Source organism: Hemiscyllium ocellatum, chromosome 32 (assembly GCF_020745735.1).
Source record: "Hemiscyllium ocellatum isolate sHemOce1 chromosome 32, sHemOce1.pat.X.cur, whole genome shotgun sequence".
In the NCBI taxonomy this organism is placed as follows: Eukaryota; Metazoa; Chordata; class Chondrichthyes; order Orectolobiformes; family Hemiscylliidae; genus Hemiscyllium; species Hemiscyllium ocellatum.
In genome coordinates, this window is record NC_083432.1 from 51,213,876 (window position 1) to 51,237,200 (window position 23,325).

Below are 23,325 nucleotides of genomic sequence, written 5' to 3' on the forward strand. Positions count from 1 at the left end.
GAACTGGTGCCAAGATATTCCCCAGAGAGCAAGAAAGAGAGAGACAGAAAGAAAGAGACAGACATACAGAGATAGAGAGACAGCATGAGAGGGAGAGGGGACTGAAGATCCGCATGGTCACGGGGAAACAGAATCTGCAATTCAAGTCTAGGGAACAGGGCAATTAATAGATAGGTTAATGACTGGCTGTTGTGTACTTGGAGCTGGGTTGAGCTCTGAGACAAGCATGCAAACTAGAGGCATGTTTCTTATTGAATGCAGTAGAATGCACTATGTAAATGAGATGGTTATTACACCAATGTTCATCAAGCTGAGCTGAGAAGACATTAATAGCCTGATGAATATGCATGTGAATTTGTTAATTAAGTTAATTATTCTGCTGAAATGCATTTGTCTTCCAAGGACATTTTCCCAATGATTTCTACAAGCTTCAGCCATTAGTCATGCTATCTATTATCTGAAATGAGTTCAGCATTAGTTGTGAGGGGAACAAAAGTTTTGATTTTTGATAAGAAAAGTTCCAAAGATTTTTTTATATTTGGATTTTTTTCAGTGCAGCTTGAACAGTCAGGAGCAAATTCCTGATAGGAAAAGTGGGAGGAAGTTTTTTTTTCCCTTGCTCTGACTTTCCAACACATTAATTAATTACTGCAGCCAATTAATTGTACCTGAGCAAACGAGTGAAGCTCTAATTGCCATGCATTGTTTGTAACCACATGAAACCAGCTTAAGTGAGAAGGCAGGAAACTTGTGCAGCAGTAAGGGGAGGGGGAGGTAGGAAGATCACCGAGAGTGATAAAGATGGGGAAAAATGGGAAGAGAAGAGGGAGAGAAGGGGAAACAATGGAGATAAAGAGGAAAAAATAGGAGTGAGTAAGAGGGATAGATATGGCAAAGCAAGTGAGAGAAAGACAAGAGAAGGCAAAATCTAAAGGAGTAAGAAACACAAAAGAGTGAAACAGGGATCAATAGAGAAGATTGTTCAGACACTGAAACTTGCATCATTTTCATGCTTTGTACAGTTAATAACTAATTAGACCCATGAACTGCATTGTTTATGGAAAACTATTTCCTTACTTTCAATCAGCCTGATGGAGGTTTAGTTTTGATTATTGTCCATGCTTCAACCATGAAGATCGCTCAGTTGTTGAATTGGATGCTGATTGAAATTATTGAAAATTGTTTCTGTTTTGGATTCCCATGATTCTGCTTCCTGTTTTTTATGCCATCAATAGGTGGCGAAATAGGTCTCCCAGCAACCATTGTGACTTCCCTGAGTGTGGGATACAGGGAGAAGGACACTTCTTTTTCTTAAGGATGATGGCTGCATCAGTGTTTTCATGTGGAACTTCTCCAAGAAACAGAAGTTGATGGATGAAAGTCTAACTCTGCAGTAGCTCATTGAGCTGATTGGTTGATGTACAGTTTGGACCTGGTATTCACTCAGTAGCTGAAAAACACTAAATGATCTCCATCTCAATGACATGGTCCTGACCATGGAGGATGAGAACCAACTAGACACTATGAGAAACCTGCTTACCAACAATTTACCAAATAATTGCTTTGGTAAATTATTTTTGCAACATGCATTGAAATGTTTTACTTAATTTACTGATATTAGATTCACGAGAAAGAACCAGAAAAAAAGGCGAATTCAGCAAGGCATTCGATAAGGTTCCCCACAGTAGGCTATTATACAAAATGCGGAGGAATGGGATTGTGGGAGACATAGCAGTTTGGTTCAGTAATTGGCTTGCTGAAAGAAAACAGAGGGTTGTAGTTGATGGAACATGTTCACCTTGGTGTCCAGTTACTAGTGGCGTACCGCAAGGGTCGGTGTTGGGTCCACTGCTGTTCGCCATTTTTATAAATGACGTGGACGAGGGCTTAGAAGAGTGGGTTAGTAAATTTGCGAATGACACTAAGGTGGGTGGAGTTGTGGATAATGACGAAGGATGTAGTAGGTTGCAGAGAGACATAGATAGGATGCAGATCTGGGCTGAGAGGTGGCAAATGGAGTTTAATGTGGACAATTGTGAGGTGATACACTTAGGACAGAGTAATCGGAATGCAAAGTACTGGGCTAATGGTAGGATTCTTGGGAGTGCAGATGAGCAGAGAGATCTCAGTGTCCATGTACATAGATCCCTGAAAGTTGCCACCCAGGTTGACAGGGTTGTTAAGAAAGCATACAGTGTTTTGGCCTTTATTAGTAGCGGGATTGAGTTCCGGAACCAGGAGGTTATGCTGCACCTGTACAAAGCTCTGGTACGGCCACATTTGAAGTATTGTGTACAGTTCTGGTCACCGCATTATAAGAAGGATGTGGAAGCTTTGGAAAGGGTGCAAAGGAGATTTACTAGGATGTTGCCTGGTATGGAGGGAATGTCTTATGAGAAAAGGCTGAGGGCCTTGAGGCTGTTCTCGTTAGAGAGAAGAAGGTTGAGAGGTGACTTAATAGAGACATACAAGATAATCAGAGGGTTAGATAGGGTGGACAGGGAGAGCCTTCCAGGGATGGGGACGGCAAACACAAGGGGACACAACTTTAAAGTGTGGGGAGATAGGTACAAGACAGATGTCAGAGGTAGTTTCTTTACTCAGAGAGTAGTAAGGGTATGGAATGCTTTGCCTACATCGGTAGTTGTAAGTTTAAGCGCATTTAAGTCGTCATTGGACAGGCAAATGGACGTACATGGAATAGAGTAGGTGGGATGGGCTTCAGATTAGTATGACAGGGCGGCGCAACATCGAGGGCCGAAGGGCCTGTACTGCGCTGTAATGTTCTATGTTCTAAATTCTAGGTGTGTCTGTACATGAGACAAAGGCAGCTTAACACTTTGGCTGCAAATACTTCATGATGTCTGATAAATGATGTGATCTGAGGAGCTGAATTCCCCCTTCTTCCCAACAGTTCTTATTTTTTATATGTTAAATAAACTTCCTTTTATCTGCTGGAATCCCATTTCAGGGCTCCGCAGGAGTTGGAGTCACAGTGAGTGATCCACTGTGCGAGATATCACGCAGCATGGCTGTGTCACCCTGATAAACTGACAGTGGCTATTTTATAGAGTCAAACCAGCATGTTAATTATGATGCATTACAAAGTAAAACATTTAACATAAAAAATACTAAGAGAACTATTTGTTTAAAACTGGATAAACACTTCTAATGAATTAGTCAGTATAGCAGCCTACAAACCGCTTCATAGTGAAACAGATATTTCTAAATAAAGTACCAACAAACTCCCTGATCTAGTCCAGAAATTCTCCACAGAGGAGCACATTATTTAAATTGAGTTTGAGACTCAACAATTAGCTCAAAACAATCAGATCACAGAATCTGCCTCCACTTCTTTTGTACAGCAGCTGCTCACAATGATTCTCCTTTTCCCTGTTACAACTGCATTGGCACTGCAGTGATTGGAATGAGATCAGCAGGGTGGACTTCCTCGAATATGCATTCCCAGATTGGGGCTGTTAACCCTGGCTGACAGATATAATTAGGAATGTCAGGGGTTCTGCTCACTCTAAGAGCTGGCTCTGAGCTAGCTGTGTCAGTATCATGTACTATGCATGTGTAAATTAAGGTTAACTTGGTGATGGGATACTGGCCTCTGTGGAGTTATTTCAGTGGTGACAAGAATGGAATTGAGGATGTGATCAAGCAAACGTATCTACTAGCTGAAGCCCAACTGAACTTCCAGCGGACACTACAACTGGATTTGTCATTAGAAAATGTGGCAAGTGGAGCAAGTGCAGGGTATTTCAATGGAAGTGGACACCCTCACCAGTCTGACTGAGCCATTTGCCTTATGCACAAAAATAGAAGCAGAAATCAGAAGGTTGGAAAGTGAAGGAATCATCAAATCAAAACAGTTTGCAGAATGGGCAACACTGAGCGTACTGATTCTGAAGCCTGATGGGTCAGTTCGCCTTTGTGGGGATTTTAAACAAACAATAAACCACCTTTTACAACTGAATAATACCCAATCCCTCATATAGAGAACTTATCCACAAAACTGGTGGTGTGGCTGTCCTTCATGAGGCTGAACCGCGTCATGCCTACCTGTAATTGTAATTAGCTGAGCATTCCCAGAAGTATGCTTCAATTTATATCCAACATACAAGAGTGCCTTTTGGTGTATCATCAGCCTATGTCATTTTTCAGCAGACAATGGAAAACATTTTACAAGGTCTATTCCAGGTCACCATTTATCTGAATGACATATGAATAATAGAAATTTCAGGCTTTTCCAAGAGCAAAAATGGGAAAAATGGACAGGCGGAGACTGAAAGAGTGAAAGAGGCTGAGGTGGATACACAGAGACAAAGAAAGACAGGTAGGGAAATATAATGAGCTAGACACTGAAAGGACTCATTCTCCATTCAATAAGACTATTAACTTGAAGATACCTTGGAATCAGAGGTGGACACAGCAGATGTCACCACCTTGATGCTATTGCCAACTGAAGAGGAGAATGAATTTCTTCTGAGGTTCTCCAGGTGCAAGAAGTGAGCTGTTGTGTATTACACATCGCCCGCATCGGAGGAACTGGAGCTGAAGGAACCTAACCTGGTGCTGAAATGCCCCAGGAAGACTTACAGAAAAAATAATTTGCCTACGATCAGAGTCAGAGGGGGAGGGATGTAATAATTGTAATGATGTAAGCCAGGTGGACCATGGAATATGAGGTCCTTGATTGGACCAGATTAACAGCCCCAATCAGGGAGCCCTGGCTGACAGATAAGAACAGGAGTGTCAGGGGTTCTGATCACTCTGAGAGCTGGCTCAGAGAGAGCTGGGTCAGTGTCAAGGGCTCTCCATGTGTATATAAGGGTGTATTGGTGATAGGACACCAGCCGCTGTGGAGTTTTTTTCAGTTAGTGTCCATTTCAATCCTTCCAAACTTTAGGAATTAGAACCATGATCTGGAACTCCTAATGGTGGTGCAGAAGAAAGTACAAATGCTGTATTCTAAACTTATGAGCTTTATTCCTTCATTTAAAACTACATCAGTTACCATTTTTGCCCAAGATTTGCAGCAAGACAAAATCGAGATTTGGATCGATAAGTTGCAAGTAGCATTCATGCCACACAAGTGTCAGACAATTGTCCTCTCCAACAAGAATCTAACCATTGCTCCTTCACATTCAATGGCATTACCATCACCGAATCTACCACTATCAATTTCCTGGAGATTACCATTGACCAGAAACTAACTAGACTAGTCACATCAACATAGTGGCTACAAGAGCAGATGAGAGGCTAGGAGTAATTCACCTCCTGACTCTCCAAAGTCTGTTCACCATCTATCAGGCACAATTCAAGAATTTGATAGAATACTTCCCACTAGCATGTAATTGCAACAACACTCAAGAAGCTTGACACTATCCAGGACAAAGAAACCCAATATATTCACACCCCATCCACCAATGCTCAGCAGCAGCAATGTGTACTATCTACAAGATATAGTGCTGTAACTGACTAATATTCCTTCAACAGCACCTTCAAAACCTACCATCCTCCACCATTTAGAAGGATAAGGGCAGTGGGGACGCAAAGGCCTAATGGTGCTATCACTGGACTGTTAGTCCAGAGCCCCAGATAATGTTCTAGGGACCTGGGTTTGAATTCCACCATTGCAGATGGTGGAATTTGAAGTCAATTAAAAAAAAACTGTAGAATGAAAAGTCATCTAACGACGACCATGAATCCATTGTTAGGTAATCCCCCCCACCCCAACCAATGCCACCACCATCACCACTGCATCTAGTTCATTAATGCCCTTTAGGGAAGGAAACTGCCATCCATACCTGGTCTGTCCTACTTGTGACTCCAGACCCACAGCAATGTGGTTGACTCTTAAACTGCCTTCTGGGCAATTAGGGATGGGCAAGAAATACTGCCTAGCTAGCGAAACCCTCTTCCATGAATTTTTTTTAAAAGCTACATGTGCCTACCTCCTGCAAGTTCCCCTCTAAGCCACTCACCATCCTGACTGGGAAATATATCGTTGTTTCTTCAGTATCACTGGATCAAAATCCTGGGACTCTGTCCCTAATATTGTCCATCACGTGGACTGTAGCAGGTCAAGGAGGCCACTCACCATCACCTTCTCAAAGATAATTAGGCTGAGCAATAAATATTGGCCCAGACAGTAATGTCTATGTCTCATGAATGAATACAAAAAACTATTCTGATATATTAATTTATGAGGAAAGCATTTTGAAAACTCAGCAAAAACCAATTAAATCCAAGGGATATGGACTATGTCTCTTTGACTTTTGACTTAAAAGGATTGAGGGCAAATCACTTTGTTTTTGGAGAAAATTCTTTCTTGATCAGGAGCTGTCAGTAAATGACCACTTTCTGGCAAGTTATTGAGAAGAGCTGCCTTCTGATCCAGTCAAGATAAGAGAGAAAATATAACCAGCTAAAGGTTGGAGTTTTCATCCTTTCACTCAAGAACCTGTTGCCCCCCTGTCATAAACCATCACAGAAACAACATATTTATCTGCATCTCTCATGGCTAATATTTGAGAGTCAGATGGAAGGTGTAAGGACCATAGGGGCTTGGTAAATAGTTTGGAGGAATGAGCAGGAGATTGGGAAATAGGCAATAACTTTGAGGATTGGGTGGGATGAAACTCCAGCTGTTTGAAATACTGTCAGAATGGGAAGTTTAAGTAGAGAAAATGCAAAATATTTTCCAAGTGCCTATTGCATGAACCTCCACTGCTAATACTAGGCCTTCCAGCATACTTTACAAAGATTATCTTGCTGGAAGGAACAAAGCATCATTTCATAACTTATAGTCCCAAATTGTTGTGAGAAATGAATTCAATTTTTTAAAAGATGATTTGAGCATTCCCTATCATTGCTAACATCACGCTGCATTAATTCAAGGTCTAAATCCAGGCATCATAATAATTCAAATAATCAATAAAGTCCTAGTGACAAAATATTGAGCTCTCATCCTTGTCACTGGTCTGTTGCTTGAATGTAATTATTTCCAGAAATAACTGGAGGAATTCAAATGTGCTAAGCTAATTGGCTCGCCTAAATTCAAGAAACCAGGTATTGTCCTGGATTGTGAGTGAGATTTGACTTGGTTGGATCCTATCAGAGGTAGACTGACTGACATGGAACCAAGATCTTCATAATCTGGTTGTCTAAATATCTTCAGGTCCACATGATCCACGTGTTATAAAGAAATAGCTGAAGCCACTGGATACGGCAAAGGCTATGGGCCCTGACAACATTCCAGCAATGGTACTGAAGACTTGTGCTCGAGAACTTGTCACTCCCCGAGCCAAGCTGTTCCAGTAGAGTTACAACACTGACATCAACCGACAATATGGAAAATTGCCCAAATACGTTGTGCATGTAAAAAAGCATAGCAAATCCAACCCCGGCAGTTACTGCCCCATCAGTCGGCTCTCAATCATCAGTAAGGTGATGGAAGATGTCGTCAACAGTGCTATCAAGCAGCATCCATTCAGCAATAATCTGCTCAGTGATGCCCTGTTTGGGTTCTGCCAGGCCAACTCAGCTTCCTGACCTCATTACAGCCTTGGCTCAAACATGGACAAAAGAGTTGAATTCCAGAGGGAAGGTGAGAGTGACAGCCCTTGACATCCAGGCTGCATTTGACTGAGTGTGGCATCAAGGAGCCCTAGCAAAACTGGAATCAAAGGGTATGACGGGCAAATTCTCCGGTGGTTGGATTCACATCTGACATGTAGGAGGATGGTCGTTGTGGTTGTTGGAGGTCAGTCATCTCAGCTTCAGTACATCTCTTCAGGAGTTCCTCAGGTAGTGCCCTTTGTCCAACCATTTTCAGCTACTTCATTGATGACTTTCCCTCCATCATAATGTTAGAAGTGGGGATGTTCGCCAAAGATTGCACAATGTTCTGCACCATTCACAACTCCTCAGATACTGAAGCAGTCCATGTTCAATAGCAAACAAGAAATAGACAATATCCAGGTTTGGGCTGACAAGTGGCAAGTAACATTTGTGCCACACAAATGCCAGGCTATGACCATTTCCAGTAAGAGACAATCTAACCACCGCCCCATGACATTCGATAGTGTTACCAGGAGTGGATTGGACTCTTTACGTAAACACAGTGGCTACAAGAGTAGGTGAGAGGTTAGGAATCTTACAACAAGTAACTCACATCCATACTTTCAAAGACTGTCCACCATCTGCAAAGCACGTGAGGAGTGTGATGGAATACTAACGACCACCCCTATTCTGATAACCTGATGCACGTTGTATGGTACAATCTACATTTATAGCACTCAAAACAACACTTTTCACTATATCTTAGTGCAAGTGACAACAATAAATCTATCAATCAATCAATCAATCAATATACATGAACTATGAAACCCTAACGTGATATATTTCTCATTTATCTGTTGTGTATTTTATTTGTAGAGGAACTGATACTGAGACACACACAGAGCATTTGGTTCCAGATGGGAGTGAATTGCTCCTTTTTATCACTGGAATCTGTCGGCCACACTGGGGTTTGGTGTAACAGTGATGATTAAACAAAGTCATGTAAGGTGCTGCGGTATTGCAGCCAGTAGTGGTCTGTGGGAGAGACTGGGCAGTATTTACCCGCTATGCTCAATATTACTCTACTAAAACTGGTTCATATTCCAACTAGTCTGCCTGGTCAGTTTTATGTGTAATCAAATTAAACCAGTGCAACTGGTCAATGGGTGTAGGCTGTGATCCAGCTGTTTTATTTAGCAGTCTGATCATTGCCAGCAGGAAAAGCCTAGTTACTGAGGGAGCTGAGAGAAGGTAGAGGGTTTTACTGCTCAGCAATGATCAGCCTTGGCACTGAGGTCAGAGCAGTCCCACTTTGATCGTGCCATACGGCAGTGCACTGGACTGAAAGGCTACTGCAACTTGGAACATTTCCTCAGCATGAGATTTGGTTAGATTGTTTTGAAATTTAAAACATCTTCAAGATGCCATGTATCGTCCAGCAAAATACTGTCTCTTTAAGACTGCAACACTCACAGCCATTTCCCATCAGAGCTTGGGAAGCACAGAACTGTGGGAAAAGCTGGGTGAGAGCCAGCTCCTGTCTCTAGGTAACAATAAACCCAGAGAGAGAGCGAGATAGATAGAGAAAAGCAGCTGTTAACCAGCATCCTTCACCCAACCCCCAACCCAGTACCATCCTTCCCCCAACCCCCAACCCAGTACCATCATCTCTGAGAAAAGAACAGACTCACACTCATACATTTATACTTACAGTCACATTCACACATACAGATAACACCTTACCTCAATGTACTCTTAGTCCGAATACTAAGCCAAATTCCAGATACCAGGTGAGAAGGAGTCTCCTTGACATTGACTGAATGTGGCATTGAGGGATCTGAGCCATCAATTGGAATCAGGAGGAAAACTCACTCCTATTTAGAGTCATACCTGGCATAAAGGCAGATGGTTGTGGCTGTTGGAGGTCTGTCATCTCAGCTCCAGGATATCTCTGCAGGACTTCCTCAAGAGTGGTGTCCTTGGCCCAACCACCTTCAGCTGCTTCATCAACAACCTTCCCTCCAACATAAACTCAGGAGTGGGGATGTTCACTGATGATACTGTTTTATTTGCTTATGCAATGTGTGCATTACATGACCAGGCTCGCATTTATTGACCAGTTCTAGTTGATCAGGGACATTTAATAGTCATAAGAACATGAGAAACAGGAGCAAGGCATATATAGGGGAGGCAATGGTCTGATGGTGTTACCGCTAAACTATTAATCCAGACATTGGAGTTTATATTCTGGGGACCTGGGTTCAAATCTGGCCATGACAGACGGTGCAATTTGAAATCAATAAAAATCTGGAGTTAAGAGTCTAATGATGGTCATGATATTCATTTGGTTCACTAATGTCCTTCAGAGAAGGAAATCTGCCATCCTTACCTGGTCTAGCCTACATATGACTCCAGACCCACAGCAATGTGATTTACTTAAAATACAGAAGAGAAATAAAGGGCTTGGTGACATGTGCAATGAGAACAACCTCTCTGTCAACGTCAGCAAGCTAAACAACTGATCATTGACTTAAGAAAGAAAGGAGGAGAACACGCCCCCATCTACATCAATGGAAATGAGATTGAGAGGGTAGACAGCGTCAAGTTCCTCGGATTGACTATAACCGACTACCTGTCCTGGACTTCCCACATAGATGCACTTGTCAGGAAGGCACAACAACGCGTCTTCTTCCTCAGGCAGCTCGGGAAATTTGGCAAGTCCATAAGGATCATCTTTTATAGATGTACCATTGAGAGCATACTGCCTGGGTGCATAATGGCCTGGAAGCAACTGCTTTGTCCAGGACCGTAAGAGACTACAGAAGGTTGTGTGTTCAGACCAAATCATCATAGGAGCTAACCTTCCATCCATGGGCTCCATTTACATGGTCCGTTGTTGTGGAAAAGCTGCCAACATCATCAAAGACCCATCGCACCCCGGGCAGAAAATACAGAGGCCTGAACACATGCACCAGCAAGTTCAGGAACATCTTCTTCCTGGCCATTATAGACTGATCAATGGACTTTCGAGCCTCAAATAATGCTGATCTTGCTAACGCTGATCTTACCTAATGCATGCCCTGTGCAATGTAACCTGTATACCTCTGTCTAGGTCTCTCTAATCTGAACATCTTTATTTACTATGATCTGCCTGTACTGTTCATAAATAAAGCTTTTCACTGTACATCAGTACAGGTAACAATAAATCAATCAATCAATCGATCTTAACTGCTCTCTGAGTAACTGGGGATGGGTAATAGATGCATGCCTAGCCACCAATGTCCACGTCCTGTGAATGAATGAAAAAAGGACTAGACTAGTTAACTAGACTACCCCAGAGTTCAATTCTTCTTTCATTCCAGGCCCTCAAGTGCTCAACTCCCTGATATTTCAGAAATCTACCTATGTCCTTTTTAAACACTTTTCGTGATCTAATCTCCACAAGTCTCCAGGAGTAAAGAATTCTAGACATTCACTATTCCCACAGAGAAGAAATTCCTTTGAATGTTCCGAGTTTGAGATTCCATCACTCGCAGAAACATTATCTAAACATCTACCCTGTGAAGCCCCTCAATCTTCTAAACTCTAATAAATAAAGGCCTAACTCGCTTCGCTTTTCTTAGATTTAGCCAAGGGAATCTCTTTTGAACTGCTTCCAATGCCAATATATTTCTTAAATATGGGAACCAAAACTGTACACACTGCTTCAGGTTCAGCCTCACCAACACCCTGTATAGCTGTAAAAAAAATTCCTTATTTTTTTAAACACCAATCTCCAATAATAATAAAGTCCAAAATTTCATTTGCCTTCTGACTGACTTGCAGCAGCTGTGTGCTGCCTTTTTGTGTGTGATGCACAAGAAAACTTAATTCTCTTTGTGCTGTATCTTTTTGTAGTCTCTCACCATTTAAATAATAATCTTCCCATCCAAAGTGCATGACCTCCTACATTAAGCTCCATCTGTCAAATTTTTTCCCATACGCTCAACACATCTACATCCCCTTGCAGATTCCTCACGTCCTATCACAACATGTCCTCTTACCAATTTTTGTATCATCAGCAAACTTGAATGCATTACATTCTACTCTGTCCTCCAAGTCTGTACAATAAATAGTAAGTAATTGGCTGATCCCATGGTGCTCCACTGGTTATAACTTTTCACCATGAATAAGACCCATTAATTCCAACTCTGCCTTCTTTGTTATAACCAATCCACAATCCACGCTCACAGATTACTGCCAATAATGTGAGCACCTTCTTGTGCAATAAACTTTCATGTGGCACCTAATTGAATGCCTTTTAAAATCCAAAAAACACTCCATGAACTGATTTCCCTGAATCAACTCTGCTTTGATCAAAGAACTCTCGTAAATTCATCAAATGTGATTTCCTTTTCACAAAACCCCAAGGTGATTCTGTTTGACCGTGTTAATATTTTCTAAATATCCTGCTATTTCTTTCTTAATAATGGTGTCTAGCATTTTCCTAATGACAAATGTTAGGCTAACTGGCCTATACTTTCCTGGTTTCTGTTTCCCTCCCCCTTCAACAGGGGACAACACAGTTTTCTATCCACTGGTCCCCTTCTGGAATTCAATGAGCTCTGGAATATTTCAACTAAGGCCTCCACTCACTCTGCAGCCATTTTCTTTAAAATCCTGAGATGGAGGCAATCAGGTCCTGGTGACCTGTCCGTCTTTAATCCCATAAGTTTCTCAAATACTTTGTCACTTATCATAGAGATTGTTACAAAATCTTTTCTCCCGTCTTGTTTGACTGTTACCTTTGAGATCATTTTCATTTCTTTCTCCATGAAACGTGATGCAAGCGAATGGTTTAAATTATCTGCCATTTTATTGTTCTTTGTCACTAATTTCTGAGTTACATTCTTCAAGGAATTCACACTTATTTTATGTACTGTTTTTCTATTATCTTAGAAGCTCTTGTTTTTTGTTTTTGTATTTCTTGCCAATTAACTTTCATAAACAATTTTCATCCTGATGCACTTTACAAATGAGTCTCCCATGTCACCCTTGGCCCATCTGGTTTTGTCCAGTTACATGCTCTTCTTACATGCCTCTGTTATTTCCCGATTTATATTTTGACTAACAGCTACTCTTTGGGGGTCTATATACAACTGCCATCCATGACTTCTTTCACTTGCTATTCTATCCACCCAAAGTGATTTCACATCATGATCAAGTGCATCTATATCACTGCTCACTGCTGCACTGATCCTACCCTTTATTTACAAAGCTACGCCACCCCCTTTTCCCTTTTGCCTACTTGTCTGGAACATCAAATATCCTTGAATTGGATTCTATGTAATTGCTATCAGCTCATATTCATTTGTTTCCATTTGTGCTGTCAAATCATCTATCCTGTTACAAATGCTACCTGCATTCAATAAAGAACCCTAAGCACTGGCATTTTACAAGTATGACTCATTCAGTTCTCATTACTGCTGCTCTCTTCTGCGTATATTTTCTACTATTTCCTCTTATATTTTGATCATCTTTCACCTCTGCACTCACCTGCACCTCTTCTCTCCCATTTCTTTTAGATTTGTTAAAGGTTCCCTTCAATTGAACCCTTCCACACTAATTAGGTTAAAGCCCTATCTATAACCCTAGATACAGGATTCACCAGGTCCTTGGTCCCAGCGAGGTTCAAATGAAGCCCATCCCAACAGGCCAGCCCTCTCTCTCTCACCAGTAGTGGTGCTTGCTTCCACACCAACCTTTGGGTCTTTGTAACCTTTTCCTCCTGAGTTCCTTTGTTGGACTCATTCTTACAACAGTACGTCCTGTGAACTTCCATCTCAACTTTCAGAATTTTGGATGAAGGTGTTCAGTTTGTGACAATGGCAATACATGAGCATATGACTCTCACGTTCACCCTCAGCATCTTCCTTTTTAATTTGAAAAAGAATTCCTGGAGCACTCTCAGTTGTCTCTTCTTTATCTTAGCTACTTGCCTTCCTTCAACTCTGTCACTCTTTATCCTTCTCATGTTTATGCGGATGATGGAAAAACAATTTAGCTTTTCATGAACCAGCTCATAATCGTCAGCCATTCCTGCTGCCTGTCCAGCTGTTGCAGCCCTCTGGGCTTCAACGTGGATCTGAATTGCTCAAGGTAGTGAGTTTTAAATTCTTCAAAGAGAATGATCTCCCTGAGAGTTTCCTACATGGTATTTACTCCTACTATCCATATTGTCTGGTCAAAATGATTTTGTTTTATCCTTTTAGAAAAATGTAAGTTTGTCCAGGCTCTTTTCTTACCTTTCAAAAGTTATGCCTTTAAGCTTCAAGAACTAAATCAAGCATAGTGTCACAAATCATACAAACTGCCTCTGACATCCAAGCATAAATCTCATAAGCTTTACCTGTCAACTTACTCTTCATGGACAGAGTCAAGATTCCATTTGGCTATTTCATTTTAGAGAGTCATCGAGTCATCGAGCTGTACAGCACGGAAACAGACCCTTCGGTCCAACCTGTCCATGCCGACCAGGTATACTAAATTATTCTAGTTCCGGCCCATATCCTTCAAAACCCTTCCTATTCATGCCTTTAAAAGTTGTAATTGTACCACCTCCACTACTTCCTCTGGCAGCTCATTCCATACATGCACCACCCACTGTGTGAAAAAATGTGTCCCTCAGACTCCTTTTAAATCTTTCCCCTCTCACCCTAAACCTATGCCCTCAGTTTCCCATCCCAGGGAAAAGACCTTGTCTATTTACCCTATCCATGCCCCTCATGATTTTATAAACCTCTATAAAGTCACCTCAGCCTATTCAGCCTCTCCATAAAGCTCAAACCCTCCAACCCTGGCAACATGCTGGTATATCATTTCTGAACCTGTTCAAGTTTCACAACTCTTCCTACAAGAGGGAGACCAGAATAGCACACAATATTCCAAAAGTGGCCTAACCAACGTCCTGTACAATCACAAAATGACATCGTAACTCCTATACTCTGACCAATAAAGGAAAGCATATTAAACTACTTCTTCACTATCCTATTTACCTGCAAGTCCACTTTCAAGGAACTATGAACATGCACTCCAATATCACTTTGTTCAGCAACACTCCCCAGGACATTACCATTAAGTGTGTAAATCCTGCACTGATTTGGTTTTCCACAATGCAGCTCCTCACATTTATCTAAATCATTTTCCATCTGCCAGTCCTTGGCCCGTTGGCCCATCTGATCAAGATCCTGTTGTACTCTGAATTAACCTTCTTCGCTGTCCACTACACCTCCAATTTTGGTGTCATCAGGAAACTTACTAACGATATCTCGTTTGTTCACATCCAAATAATTGACACAAATGATGAAAAGCAGTGGACCCAGCACTGATCCTTGTGACACACCACTGGTCACAAGCCACCAGCCTGAAAAGCAACCCTCCACCATCATCCCTTGTCTTCTACCATCGAGCCAGTTCTGTATCCAAATGGTTAGTCTCTCTGTAGTCCATGTGATCTAATCTTGCTAACCGGTCTACCATGAGGAACCTTGTCAAATGCCTTATTGAAGTCCATATAGATCACGTCTGCTGCTCTGCTCTCATCAATCCTTTTCGTTACGTCTTGAAAAAACTCAATCAAGTTACTGAGTCAAGATTTCCCATGCACAAATCTGCATCAACTGTCTCTAATTGGTCCTTATCAATGAAGTAAAAATAATGACTGCAGATGCTGGAAACCAGATTCTGGATCAGTGGTGCTGGAAGAGCACAGCAGTTCAGGCAGCATCCAAAGTGCAGCGAAATCGACGTTTCGGGCAAAAGCCCCCCGATGAAGGAACTAGCACCACTAATCCAGAACCTAATTGGTCCTTGCCTATCCAAAGACATGTACATCCTGTACAGCAGGATTCCCTCCAACAACTTGCCCATCAGTGACATCAGGCTCACTGGTCTATACATCCCTGGCTTTTCCTTACCACCTTTCTTAAATAGTGGCATCACATTTGCAAACTCCAGTCTTCTGGCACCTCATCTCTGACTATCGATGATCCAGATATCTCAGCAAGGGATCCAGCAATCACTTCCTAGTTCCCAGAGTCCTAGGGTTTACCTGATCAGGTGCTGGGGATTCATCCACCTTTATATGTTTCAAGACATCCATTACCTCCTCTTCTGTAATATGGACATTTTTCAAGATGTCATCATCTACTTACACACATTCTGTTTCTTCCATGTTCCCCACAGTAAACACTGAAGCAAAAATTACCAACTTTTAAAATGTCACAGAGAAAGACTCAACATGTTTTTTTTCTCAAATTTTGGAAGCATCTGTACAAATTTAAGCATTTCCTCACTGGACTTTAGATTATAGCTCAAGCTTTCTTTATCAGAGATTTACTTTGCATTTGAGATATTTTCTTTACCCTCCATCCTCCTAACCTTGGATTCCTTTCTTAATTGTCTATCTTGATATTTTTCTCTCTATTGAATCGATAACTTTTTTTCTTTCTTTTCCCCCAAGTCCTCCATTTCAACAGTGGGAGTCAAGAGAGCACAAGCCGGAGGGCAGCCGGGAAGATGAGTTAGAATATTCAATACTTACCTCGTGAACTATAGGAGCGAAGGCTGAACAGTAGTGAATACAGACACGGGAACTACTGGTTAAGTGAACTAACATATAGGTACTCAGGCAGTGGCTAAATCCAGAATACCATGTGTATAGTGTCTCCCATCTGTCCTCCTCCTCTAACCAAAAACAAAGACTCTGTCTGGGGGTTGGTAAGGTAAGGTTGTAATTTTTAAAAATACTCTTGGCAATATAGAGCAGACGGGATGGAGGCTAGGGCAGTTACATGCTCCTCTTGCAGGATGTGGGAGGTAAGGGTCACCACTAGTGTCCCTGCTGACTTCACCTGCGACCACTGCAGCCAACTCCAGCTCCTCACAGACCGCGTTAGGAAACTGGAGCTGGAGCTGGATGAACTTCAGATCATTCGGGAGGCTGAGGGAGTGATAGAGAGGAATTTTAGGGAAGTAGTCATGCCTAAGTTACAGGATAAAGGTAGCTGGGTGACTGTCAGGAGAGGGAAAGGGAACAGGCAGACAGTGCAGGGATCCCCTGTGGCCAATCTCCTCAATAATAAGTATACCACTTTGGATACTGTTGTGGGGGAAAACTACCAGGGGTAAGCCACAGTGGCCAGATCTCTCGCACTGAGCCTGGATCTGTGGCTCACAAGGAAAGTGGGGGAGAATAGGAGAACAATAGTTATCAGTGATTCAGTGATTAGAAGAGCAAACAGGAGCCTCTGTAATCACGAATGAAACTCCCAGGTGTATGTTGCCTCCCAGGTACCAGGGTCAGGGATGTCTTGGATTGAATCTACAGTATTCGTAAGGGGGAGGGGGAGCAGCCAGAAGTTGTGATACACATCAATACCAATGACATAGCTAGGCAAAGCGACAAGAACCTGAAAAGTGAACTTAGGGACTTACGTTGGAAGCTAAAAACGTCGAATTCTCTATTCCTGAGATGCTGCCTAACCTGCTGTGCTTTGACCAGCAACACATTTGCAGCTAAAAGGCAGGACAAGCAGATAGTAATCTCAGGATTGCTACCGGTGCCATGGGCTAGTGAGGCTAGGAACAGAATGTGAGTGCTGCAGAACACGTGGCTGCAGGACTAGTGTATGTGGGAGGGCTTCAGATTTGTAGATCATTGGGGTACCTTCTGGGGGAGGTGGGACCTGTACAAGGAGGACGGGTTGCATCTGAACTGGAGGGAAACAATCCTGGGTAGGAGGTTCACTTGAGCTCTTTGGGAGGGTTTAAACAAGACTGGCAGGGGGATGGGAACTGGAGCTACAGATCAGAGGATGGGGTGGCTGGTGAATAGGCACATACAGCGTGTGGAGAGTCTGTGAGGAAGGATAGACAGTTGATAAGGCAAAGTTGCAGCCAGTGTGATGGGGTGAAGTGTGTCTATTTTAACGCAAGAAATGTCAGGAATAAGGGTGATGAACTTAGAACATAGATCAGTACTTGAAGCTATAATGTTGTGGCCATTGCTGAGACTTTGATCTCACAGGAGCAGAAATGGTTGTTCGATATTCTGGGGTTTAGGTATTTCAAAAGGAATGGGGAGGAAGGTAAAAGAGATGGGGGAGTGGATTGCTAATCAGGGACATGATTTGGAGATGCCAGTGTTGGATTGGGGTGTACAAAGTTAAAAATCACACAACACCAGGTTATAGTCCAACAGGTTTAATTGGAAGTACACTAGCTTTCAGAGCGAGGCTCCTTCATCAGGTGATCATGCCTGACTGAATTCTTTGAGGATGTGACAAAACATATTGATGAAGATAGAGCAGTGGATGTGGTGTACATAGGTTTTAGCAAGGCGTTGGATAAGGTTCCCCATAGTAGGCTCATTCAGAAAGTAAGCAGGCATGGGATACTACCTGGTCAGGTCCACGCCCTCCTACGACCCACCCTCCCATCCTGGCACTTTCCCCTGCCACCGCAGGAACTGTAAAACCTGTGCCCATACCTCCTCCCTCAACTCTATCCAAGGCCCTAAAGGAGCCTTCCACATCCATCAAAGTTTTACTTGCACATCCACCAATATCATTTATTGTATCCGTTGCTCCCGATGCGGTCTCCTCTACATTGGGGAGACTGGGCGCCTCCTAGCAGAGCGCTTTAGGGAACATCTCCGAGATACCCGCACCAATCAACCACACCGCCCCGTAGCCCAACATTTCAACTCCCCCTCCCACTCTGCCGAGGACATGGAGGTCCTGGGCCTCCTTCACCGCTGCTCCCTCACCACCAGATGCCTGGAGGAAGAACGCCTCATCTTCCGCCTTGGAACACTTCAACCCCAGGGCATCAATGTGGACTTCAACAGTTTCCTCATTTCCCCTTCCCCCACCCCATCCTAGTTTCAAACTTCCAGTTCAGCACTGTCCCCGTGACTTGTCCTACCTGCCTATCTTCTTTTCCACCTATCCACTCCACCCTCTCCTCCCTGACCTATCACCTTCATCCCCTCCCCCACTCACCCATTGTACCCTATGCTACTCCCTCCCCACCCCACCCTCCTCTAGCTTATCTCTCCATGCTTCCAGCTCACTGCCTTTATTCCTGATGAAGGGCTTTTGCCCGAAACGTCGATTTCGCTGCTCTTTGGATGCTGCCTGAACTGCTGTGCTCTTCCAGCACCACTGATCCAGAATCTGGTTTCCAGCATCTGCAGTCATTGTTTTTACCTACAGGGAAATCTGGCTGTCTGGATACAGAACTGGCTCGCCCATAGAAGACAGAAGGTGGTAGTAGATGGAAAATATTCAGCCTGAAGCTTGGTGACCAGTGGTGTTCCATATGGACCTGTTCTGGGACCTCTCCTCTTTGTGATTTTTCTAAATAACTTGGATGAGAAAGTGGAAGGGTGGGTTAGTAAGTTTGTCGATAACATGAAGGTTGCTGGAGTTGTGGATAGTGTGGAGGGCTGTTGTAGATCGCAATGGGACATTGACAGGATGCAGAGCTGGGGCTTAGAAGTGGCAAATGAAGTTCAATCTGGAAAAGTGTGAAGTGATTCATTTTGGAAGGTCAAATTTGAGTGCAGATTACAGGGTTAAAGGCAGGATTCTTGGCAGTGTGGAGGAAGAGACGTATCTTGGGGTCCACACCCACAGATCTCTCAAAGTTGCCACCCAAGTTAATAGGGTTGTTTAGAAGGCATATGGTGTGTTGGCTTTCATTAGCAGAGGGATTGAGTTTAAGAGCTGTGAGGCTACAGGTCTATAAAGCCCTGGTTAGGCCACACTTAGAATATTGTGTTCAGTTCTGGTTGCCTCACTATAGAAAGGATGAGGAAGCTTCAGCGAGGGTGCAGAGGAGATTTACCAGGATGCTGCCTGGACTGGAGGGTATGTCTTATGAATAAAGTTTGAGAGAGCTAGAGCTTTTCTCATTGGAGTGAAGAAGGATGATAGGTGACTTAATAGAGATGTACAAGATGATGAGAGGCATAGATAAGGTGAATAGCCAGAGACTTTTTCCCAGGGTGGAAATGGCTATCACGAGGGGGCAAAATTTAAGGTGGTTGGAGGAAGGTTTAGGGGAGACATCAGGGGTAGGTTCTTGACACAGAGAGTGGTGGGTGTGTGGAATGCACTGCCAGCAGTGGTAGTAGAGTCCGATACATTGGGGATATTTAAGCAACTCTTAAATAGGCACATGCATGATTGCAAAATGAAGAGTATGTGGGTTAGTTTGATCTTAGAGTAGGATAAAAGGTTGGAACAACATTGAGAGCCAAAGGGCCTGTACTGTGCTGTCCTGTTCTATGTTCTATGTTCTATCTCAGTGGCATAGTGAACTCAAAATCAAACTCCATAATTCCCACAGTCATCACAAAAGTTAACAATTTTAAAAAGTTTGCAGAATTTTCCAACTTCCCTGTCTTTTAGACCTAAGTTGACAGAAAGCATGGACCAGGGGATTTTTGTATTTAACAAGAATTCGTATTTCTTACAAGGACATAGACTGTCACTCCAAGTAGGAGAAAGTGAGGACTGCAGATGCTAGAGACCAGAGTTGAAAAGTGTGGTGCTGGAAAAGCACAGCAGGCCAGGCAGCATCTGAGGAGCAGGAGAGCGCCTCATCTTTCGCCTAGGAACCCTCCAACCACATGGGATGAATGTAGATTTCGCCAGCTTCCTCATTTCCCCTCCCTCCACCTTATCGCAGTCCCAAGTCCCGGATTCAGCACCGCCCTCTTGACCTGCAATCTTCTTCACGACCTCTCCGCCCCACCCCCCTCTTCGGCCTCTCATCCTCACCCTCACTTTCTTCCACCTATCGTATTCCCAGCACACCTCCCCAAATCTGCCCTCCTCCAACCACCTTTTACCTCAGCCCGCTTGGCACACCAGCCTTATTCCTGAAGAAGGGCTTATGCCCAAAACGTTGATTTTCCCTTGTCACTCCAGGTAAACAATTATATAATTCAGTATATAATTCTAATAATTAAATTTTTAACCTCCTTATAGAACTCTCCCAATACACATATAGATAGACACAGTAGGAATGAAAACATGGGTGTTATGGACGGTGGGAAAGTTGGGAAAGCAGTTCTGTGACCTCTGTCTACAGGTTTTGCTGAGATGATTTTGTGCTGATTAGACACTGCTTCTTGAGCTTCCTTCTCCAGATCCTTTCACTTGTTTGTACGAGGTACAGGAGAACTGGTTCACATTTACAAAGTCCCTGATTTATTAAGTTAAACACAGCTTACAGCTACTACAAAATGAAAAAGAAACTAGTTTCCTTCACGTTTAAAGTGGTCTTACTGCAGAAAACTGAGGGAGAGAGTTCCTGAGCTTGTGGAGATCTGAAAGCTTCTCACTTCTTGTTCACAGCCCCGAATTCTTCAGCTACTTGAGAACCAATCACATAGTTTTGGCAGACAGTGGGCATTTATTGTCAATAACTGGTCACTAACCCGGAGATCAATCAGCTACTTGTTACTGTGATGAAACTGCACCTTTAACAAGGTTATGCAGTCCTTGGCTTTTTTTTAATTTCAAGAGTGTTCATAAATGACACGGGCTCTGAAAAGACTTGGGGGGGAGGTGAAGGGTTTTAGGGCTAATTTGTTTATATCTAACAGAGACTGCCTCAGGCAGAAGGCTTTCAAGTTAAAACGCAAACACTTACACAATGAAAGGGGAGTGGCCATTTCTCCCAGCTCAGCTTTTCTCTGATTTGGTTTTGTTTTAGCAGGTAGTGTGAATGAAGGCTGCTGGACCCAAAGAATCAGATCCAGGCTGGTACTCTTTCTCTCTGACTTCTATCCTGTAAGAACCTATTCATTGGAGTTTAGAAGATTAAAGGGAGATCTAATAGAAACTTACAAGATAGTACATGGCTTGGAAAGGGTGGATGCTAGGAAATTGTTTCCGTTAGGCGAGGAGACTAGGACCCATGCACACAGCCTGAGAATTAGAGGGGGTAAATTCAGAACAGAAATGAGGAGACATTTCTTCAGCCAGAGAGTGGTGGGCCTGTGGAATTCATTGCCACAGAGTGCAGTGGAGGCCGGGACGCTAAATGTCTTCAAGGCAGAGATTGATAAATTCTTGATGTCACAAGGAATTAAGGGCTACGGGAGAATGCTGGTAAGTGGAGTTGAAATACCCATCAGCCATGATTGAATGGCGGAGTGGACTCGATGGGCCGAATGGCCTAACTTCCACTCCTATGTCTTATGGTCTAACCTGTGTTTGATTTTTCTCTTTGTGCCAGAGGGTGTTTATGGAGATTGTTGCAAGTATTTGGAACAGCGTCATTACGTTGGGATAGTCTGTTGGGTTTTTGGATGGGATAGGTTATTTGGTATTCTGATTTCATAGAACATAGAACAATACAGCACAGAACAGATCCTTCAGCCCTCAATGTTGCACCGACTTGTGAACTAATCTAAACCCATCCCCCGACACTATCCCATCATCATCCATGTGCTTATCCAAGGACTGTTTAAATGCCCTAATGTGGCTGAGTTAACGACATTGGCAGGCAGGGCATTCCACGCCCTTACCACTCTCTGAGTAAAGAACCTGCCTCTGACATCTGTCTTAAATCTATCACCCCTCAATTTGTACAACCTGATTTCATCATCCTAGGAAAAGACTTTTCACTGTCTACCCTATCTAATCCTCTGGTCATCTTGTATGTCCCTATAAAATCCCCCCTTACCCTTCTTCTCTCCAGTGAGAACAGACCCAAGTTTCTTAGCTTTTCCTCATAACACCTTCCCTCCAGACCATGCATCATCCTGGTAAATCTCCTCTGCACTTTTTCCAATGCTTCCACATCCTTCCCGTAATGGGGCGACCAGAACTGGACACAATATTCCAAGTGAGGCCGCACTAGCATTTTGTTTAGTTGCAGCATTATGGCTCCGGAACTCAATCCCTCGACCAATAAAACCACATTTCTGTTGTATGTGTTTCAATCAGTAATCTTGTAAATAAATTCTGTTCTGTTAAAACTAAGTGGTTTAACCAGCTGATTCTCTCCTGGAATATCCACACTACACCTGCTTAAGACAATAGCAAAGTTAGGGTCTGGGCTACCTTCTTGAAATGTTTTGAGGGGCCTGGCCTGGTCCATAACAGAACTACCATAAATAGTTCCAAATTGGGATTAGGGTTGTTGGACTCAAAGGCAGCGAGCGGTAGGTGTTATGGTCCTTTGTTCCAGGTGGTGATTTAGGTTGGTTTAAACTGTGCTTGGGATAGCAATGGCTCTTTCACTCACCAAGAGTTTTCTGGGGTGGAAGGCGTGACCTTGAGGGTTTTACAAAAGGTGATTAGCTGGAATTAGCAGATACACTGGAGCTGGAGCTGCCTCCTTCTGTGAGGAAAGGAGAGATAATTACAGCAGTAGGTCAGCATTTAAATTTGCTGAAAACACCATCAGAATCTTTAGAGATGGCTAAGATTCAGTTGCAAATGAGGCAGCTTGAGTTAGAGGCAAAAGGCAGGGAATTATAATTAAAAGCAGAGGAAAGAGAAAAAGGAGAGAGGAAAAGAAAAAAGAGAGGGAGTTTGAACTTCAGAAATTGACACTTAGACAGGAGTAAAAAGTGAGGTCTGCAGATGCTGGAGATCAGAGCTGAAAATGTGTTGCTGGTTAAAGCGCAGCAGGTCAGGCAGCATCTCAGGAACAGGAAATTCAACATTTCAGGCATAAGCCCTGATGAAA